Here is an 8,181-nt window from a genome sequence, read left to right on the forward strand (position 1 = left end):
GCTGATGCATTGAGTCGGAAATCATTGCATATGTCTATGTTAATGGTTAAGGAATTGGATTTAATTGAGTAGTTTAGAGACTTAAGTTTGGTGTGTGAGAGTACTCACAATAGTGTTAAATTGGGAATGTTGAAGTTAACGAGTGGTATTCTGGATGAGATCAGAGAGGGTCAGAAATCCGATGTGCTTTTGGTTGATAAGTTGACTCTAGTGAATCAAGGTCAAGGTGGTGAATTCAGAGTTGATAAGAATGGTGTTTTGAAATTTGGTAATCGGGTGTGCATTCCGGATGTTACCGAGCTTAAGAAGAGTATTCTTGAGGAAGGACATCGTAGTGGCTTGAGTATTCATCCTGGAGCTACGAAGATGTATCATGATTTGAAAAGGTTATTTTGGTGGCCAGGAATGAAAAGAGAAATTGCGAGTTTTGTTTATTCTTGTTTGACTTGTCAGAAGTCAAAGATTGAGCATCAGAAGCCGTCTGGGCTAATGCAACCGTTGGCTATTCCAGAGTGGAAGTGGGATAGTATCAGTATGGATTTTGTTTCCGGTTTACCGAGGACAATTAAGAATTTTGAGGCTATTTGGGTGATTGTTGACAGATTGACAAAATCGGCTCGTTTCATTCCGATCAGAATGGATTATCCGTTAGAGAGATTAGCTGAGCTGTATATTGAAAAGATTGTAAGTTTGCATGGTATTCCGTCGAGTATTGTTTCGGACAGAGATCCTAGATTTACATCTAAGTTCTAGGAAGGTTTGCAGAGGGCTTTGGGAACTAAGCTGAGATTGAGTTCTGCATATCATCCGCAGACTGATGGCCAGACTGAGAGGACGATTCAGTCACTAGAGGATCTTTTGAGGGCGTGTGTTTTGGAAAAAGGAGGTGCTTGGGATTGTTATTTACCTTTGATTGAGTTTACCTACAACAATAGTTTTCATTCGAGCATTGGTATGGCACCGTTTGAAGCTTTGTATGGTAGGAGATGTCGGACACCTTTATGTTGGTATGAGTCCGGTGAGAGTGTTGTGGTTGGACCGGAGATTGTTCAACAGACTACGGAAAAGATTAAGATGATTCAGGAGAAGATGAGGATTGCTCAGAGTCGTCAGAAGAGTTATCACGACAAGAGGAGGAAGTCACTTGAGTTTCAAGAGGAGGAAGTCCTTATCAGATTTTGGAGAGGATAGGGGAGGTAGCCTATCGTATCGCTTTACCGCCGTCACTTGCGAATTTGCATGAGGTTTTTCATGTGTCCCAGTTGAGGAGGTACATTCATGATCCGTCGCATGTGGTCCAAGTAGATGATGTCCAGGTGAGAGATAACCTGACTGTTGAAACATCACCTATGAGGATTGAGGATCGAAAGTTGAAGCAGTTGCGGGGTAAAGAGATTGCTTTGGTGAAGGTATCTTGGGGAGGACCAGCAGGTGGCAATGTGACTTGGGAACTTGAGAGTCAGATGAAGGAGTCTTATCCAGAGTTATTCGCTTGAGGTATGTTTTCGAGGACGAAAACTCTTTTAGTGGGGGAGAGTTGTAACACCCCGATAAAATAAGATAATTATTTAATTTAAGTTAATAATATATTTATTAATTTAATTAAATAATTGGAATATTATTATTGGAATTATTATTATTGGGTTATTATTTTATTGGAATAAAAGTTGGAATTTAGAAAAGGTCCCATTTAGTAAAAAGGTTTATTTTTCACGTGAAAAGGAAAAAGGGACAGAAAAGTGGAAAAGGGCAAAGAGAACCAGAGAACAAGGGTTGGAGAGAGGAAGAGCTTGAAGCTTAAAGATTCGCCGGATTAACTCAGGTAAGGGGGGTTTATCGTCGATTAATGGGTATTATGGGATAACATGTAGTGGGTAGTGATAAACCATTGTTTTGACTCTGATTAGAATGATGTATGATGAAAATTGTGAAATATTGGATGAACGAAATTTGGATTATAAATGAAGGAAATTCGTAGGAATTAGATGTAATAATGTTAGATTTGTGAAATCGAATAGGGTATGATTCGTGTTATATGATATGAACGATTATTGTGTAAAATTGGACTGTAGGAGGTTGGATTTGGGAGATCTCGTAGCAGAGAAAACCATAGCAGATCTGGAAATCTGGTTTCTGGTCATACGCGTATGGCACTAGGCAATACGCGTATGAGATGGTCTGGTACGCGTATGGCACTAGGCAATACGCGTATGGATGAAGATGATGATGTTTTGAACGTAGTTTGGTCTCTGTTGGTACGCGTATGGGGAAGTGATACGCGTAGCATACGCGTATGAGATGGTGTTACGCGTATGGGATTTGGCTGAGAAATGGGCCATACGCGTATGGGACTAGGCAGTACGCGTATGGGCAGGATTGTGATTTTTCTGTGCTGTTGTTGTGCAGTTTTTGGTTGTTCAGCTGAGTAATGTGATTTAGCTGATGTACGATATATTAGGGATCATTTCCCGTTGTTTTGAGTAGTATAGGTATTAGTAGAGTGTGCTAATACTGTGGTTGTTCTTTGGCATGATCTGATATGCTTATGTGATAAAATACCGATGATGTGTGATGGTATGCATGATCTTGTGAATGTATCAGTTATGTGTGCATTTGTGAATAGACTGTTTTATGGCTTAGAGTGTGAGCATACGTCTATTCTTGAATTGTGGTTGATGATTTAGCATTGCTAGGTGATTAGCATGCATATTGTGGCCTTTATGGTGGTAGCTAATTCCCATGGTGAGGAATTAGTGAGTTAGTCATTTTGGACTGTTGTTGATGTTTGCATGCTAGGTGAATTAGCGTGCATAGCATGGCCCTTGGGGTGGTAGCTAATTCCCATGGTGAGGAATTAGTGAGTGAGTCACTAGGTCTCAAATGAGTGGGACTAGTGGGCTTGGTAGCCGTGCCTGGATTTGGACGGTGAGGTGAACTATATGTTCACAAATAGTCGGTACCGCGTGCATGGAGTCTCATTGCATAATATGTGTATGGCGTATAATATGAATGGATGTAGTCCAATATTATACGTGTGTTTGTGTTGATATCGAGTATGAGCATGAATTGTATTGGTATTGAGTATGATATTTGAATTGATGTGCCGTTACCGAATGTGTGATGTGATTAGGGTGATGATATGTGTTAAATTACTTAGCATTACATGATGTTTTATAATGCTTATTATATCGATTGAGGAACTCACCCTTACAACTATTTTTCAGGTAACGAGCAGCGATTGAGTAGAAGCTAGTGCTTGGAGTCTAGTGTAGTTCCTTAGTGGGTCATGCTCTGGTAGATGTAACATCGGGATGGGATGTTTTACTACGTTTTCATTTGGTTGTTGAACAACTTTACATGTAATGTATTACATAGTTTGAATGTTGTTGTTAATTTCTATCCGCTGCGTATTATGCAAATGTTTTATTTTGATTAAATAAATGAGCATGACAGGATATTTTGGAACATGGTGTGAAGTGTTTGTGTGACACCCTTAGTTGCATATTTACTCTGATTTATGTTTTGATGTTTTAATTTAATTTTGGGGTATTTTAGAAGGGTGTTACAAAGATCACGATATTCGAACGAGGAGCTTCTTTGAATCAATCACAATATGTGGAGAAGATCTTAAAGAAATATAAATACTTTGACTATAAATCTGGATGCACACCATATGATCCATGTGTGAAACTGTTTAAGAGCACTAGTGAAAGTGTCAGACAAGCAGAATATGAGAGCATCATTGACAGTCTTAGGTATGCCACTAATTGTACTAGATACGACATTGTGTATGTCGTGGGATTATTGTGCAGGTTTACGAGTAGACCGAGTAACGAGCACTAGAAAGCTATTGAGTGAGTCATGAGGTACCTTAAAAGGGCCATGGATCTCGGCCTACACTATCATAAACTTCCTGTTGTACTAGAAGGGTACAGTGATGCAGATTGGAACACCTTATCGGATGATTCCAAAGCTACTAGTGGCTATATATTTAGTATAGCTTGAGGATATGTTGTAGCGGTAAATTCATGACCATTAAGCTATGGATAAACTTAACGTCAATAAAACCAGAGTCTCCACCGCGCTTTTATTATTTCCAAAAGAAAAGGGAAAAGTACGAACAAAACCCAAAGATAAGAAGTTTTCAAATCAAAACTAATAAAATGCCAGAGATTACAGGTAAGAGGGTTGGTTATACAGAGGAAAGGTGTTAGCATCCAAAGTGTCCTAGGTACTCCTAGGGAGCCCTTTCTTATGTGTGTATGTGTTTTTTGGTATAAAATATGTTTGCAATAAATAGAGTGTGAGGGATGAGAAAAGAATTCATTAATTATATTTTGTGTTTGACAAGACCTTCAGACTTGTGCCTACGTACCAACATAAAAATGAAGGATCAAAACCTCGTAGTTCGTGGTATCAATTTCAAAGTGAGTGGATTACTTTTAGAAAAAGGTTAAGTTTAAAAGAGGCACAAAGGGCCAAAAAATTTGAATGAGTGTTACTTCTTTTTGTCTTTTTGAAATCTTAAGTCAATATGATTAGATTCATTTACAAGTTTGATTGAGAAAAGAGTTTAAAAATGCAATGGCATAAGGCCAAAGTTTCTAATTTGCAATAAGGCCTAAGTTTAGAAATCACAAGCAAAGAAGTTTTTTCGAAAGGGGGGAGAGATTTGAAATTTAAGAAGTGGTAGGAGATGAAGAGACTAATCCTAAGCAGAAATCTAAAAGTTAAGAGTTGAAAAGATCTGATCAATGAGATGCAATCCAACAGACAAGAATGTCATATAGAAACTCACTTTCCCTTTGGACTTTAAATCAAGTAACATCAATAATCCAGTAGCAAAATGAAGAGCAAGGCATCAAATAAAGATAGCCACATCCAAGCAAGCAACTTCATGGTCTTCTTCTTCTCATGTATCGGATGACATACTCCTCATTAGGCACAAGTTTAAAGTATCAGTTGTATCAAGACCATGTAGCAGATGAATTCATGTAGATCCCAATACTTACATCATATGAAAGCTCAAATCACAATAACTTGGTCTCAGAAATGTTGGCATTGGCCAAGTCCTTTTGCATAAGGAATGTTGCCTAATTCTAAGTCCAAAAGCTAAAATCAAACCCAACAGTCCACACAAACATTTTTTAGGGTTTTTGTTATTTATTAAGTATTTTAAGGTCCTAAGACCACAAACACAAACAAGATACACAAACAAATATATACAATCACAATATATGGCTCAAGTGAGCAAAGTGAAAATGGCATAAACAAAAACAAGTTAAATCATATGTAAATGACAAATGAAATGGTAAATGGCTTGAATTTAAATTGCATTAAGTAAATGACTTGAAATTAAAATCAAGAATAATAAAAGTTAGTCACATGTTAGTTGGCTAGATGTTAGTGGTGTTTTACTTTTCAATTGATTAAGTCATTCTTTGGAGAACACTCAACCCTCTATTCACAAGCATGGATCCTTGAACAAATACATCTTCTAAAGGAAGAAAAAAAAGGCCAAGTTTCCACACAATACCATGAAAGGGGGGAGACTTACAATCTCACTTACTAGAATGTTATGCATTTAGGGTCAAAATTTAGCGCTATGCTAAGCAATCGTAATTGGACTTATGTATAAGTCATAACCATCTGAGGCCGGACAATAGAAATTTTTATGTTAATGCATGTTAGAGATATGGTACAATGAACCATACTCCTAAAACATACCACACACAAAAAGAAAAAGATCAAAGAATGGACCTACCTCATCCATACTTGTATTGGTTCATCTAACATAAAGTTATTGATGAACCAATTAGCCTTAGGATATAGAGACTTCATTGGTCAATGGAAAGGATGGGAAAGCATGGGATTTAAGATGAAGAGGGATAGGGGATGAGAGAAACACAAATTGGTCATTGGAGGACTTTTATCAAATTAAAATCATTCATTCATTTTGGGAGATGAAATGTACATTTCATCAATCCCCTAAATCCAATGATTTTAACTTAACAAAAGTCAAATCAACCTTGACCAAGGCCAAAACACATAGTCAAACTTCACAAGTCAATAAAAATGGCTCAACATAATTTCTATACAATTAAGCAATTAAAAATCACATTAAAATGCATTTAAATTGAATTATGTTTGGTCTAAAACCTAAAACCTCCTCAAAACACCAAATAAATGGCCAAGAGATTTATCCTAGGTTAAACAAGGTCAAAGGACCTTAGACAAAAAATTTCATAATTTTTGAACAGTCATAAGTATTTTTAAACAATTAAAAATATGCTCAAAACAATTAAATCATGAAAAATATCAAAATTAATCCAAAAAATAATTTTAATTCAAAAAATGAAAGAGGAAAATACTTAATATTTTTTTGTGAAAGTTCCATATTTTTTGGATTAAAAATGAAATTGATATGAATTAATTAAATAAAAGGATTAAATGAAAAAATAAAAAAATCAAAAAAATAAGGGTCATCTGATCTCCCTCATTAATTGAGGTGGCAGATCGGATGGGCAGGAGCGTGCATTCCATAAGGTCCTTAGTCAAACGCGTTGCAGGCGTTGTAATCAGATTGGACGCGTGAGTTTAGAACATGAGAACCAAATCAGATGGCCTGGATTGATCCAGCGCACCACCGGAGCCCTAGCTCCGGTCATCTTCTCCGGTGAGCACCATCGGTCTGGTTCAAACTCAACTCAATGCAAAATGAAAAATGAATACACTAATTTGAAGGAAAAATGCTCAGCAGCACGAATCTGACCTCAATTTTCTCCAATTCCAAGTATATAAAAAGATACGGAGATTTGATTTTTGAGGATCATGAACTGAGTTGCTTCGATTTGAGCTCAAAGCAACTCAATCTTCTTGCCTACATTGATAGGATTTCAGATAAACAAAAATCAACAAGAATGGTGAAGAATTGAGGGAGAATCAAAGAGTTGAAAAATCTGAAAATTCACCTTCAATGGATCTTCAGATTGGCACGATCTTGCTTTCAATTATGCTTGGCCTTACTTCAAATGCTTGTTGGAAGTGATTAGGATCAATGGAAGGTATGGACTCTTGGAGTTTCAATCTCAAAACAGATGGAGATTTGAAACTCGATTTTCAAAGAAAATCTTCAAGCTTATCCTTCAATGGTGAGGGTTTGGGATTGCAGGTTCAAAGCTTGGGCATGAGGTCCTTAATTATGAGCAATGAGGGTCTTATTTATAGGCCATGAGATTGATTTCTACACACTTCCAAATTTGGCAAAAATGTGAAATTCTTTTTGCATGCTTGCATGGGCGTGTGATAGGCCCATCAAGTGATGCAATTAGGTTCAAAGTTGAGTGTAAACCATGCTGAGATCATGTTGTCAAGCCATGCAATCGTGTATGAAAAGTGGAAGTGGAAATCATCCAAATGCTTCTTCATGTTTCACCCATGTGCAAGTCCTTAATTCTTTCACCAAATGAGATGATCTTGGACTTTTTGGAAAGGTGAGATCAAGGGGAACAACTTTCATGTTGAACAATTTTTCATTTAAATCTTGGATCATGATGAATTTTAAGGTGGAAGTTTGGGAAATCAAACATATTTGAAAATTTTCTAAGTCCCAAGTCAAATGTTCACTTCTTCCACCTTGAATAACTTTTCCTATGGACTTAAAATGAGAAATCTTACTTCATCAAAGTTGTAGCTATTTAAAACATATTCAATTTTGTCACAAATTTGACCTCATTTGGATTTGTCATGAAGGAGTTATGCATCTTAGAAGTTGAGGAAAACCACTTGTTCATAAGTATTGGCCCAAAATGACCCATAATGTTTCCTCTTGGCACATGCATTTGAAAGTTGAATTTGAACTTCCTTAAAACATAAAAGTTGAAATAGACATCTTGAATTTGATCATGGAATTTTAATTGATTTCATATCATAACAATTGAGCAAGTTACGGTCTTGGGAAGTTGACCTCCAAACTAGGGTTCAGACAAAATGACATATAATCTTTCACCATAACAAATGACTTTCCAAGCAAAACTAGATCTTTACTTAAACATGAAAGTTGTTTGGAATGTCATTTAGAGTAACGTTTCTCTTGGAATTATTTTCATATGACAAAAATTGTAGGAGATAGGGTCTAGGGAACCATAGTTTTGACTAGTTGACTTTCTCTGGTCAACCACC

Source organism: Lathyrus oleraceus, chromosome 7, assembly GCF_024323335.1.
Source record: "Lathyrus oleraceus cultivar Zhongwan6 chromosome 7, CAAS_Psat_ZW6_1.0, whole genome shotgun sequence".
NCBI lineage: Eukaryota > Viridiplantae > Streptophyta > Magnoliopsida > Fabales > Fabaceae > Lathyrus > Lathyrus oleraceus.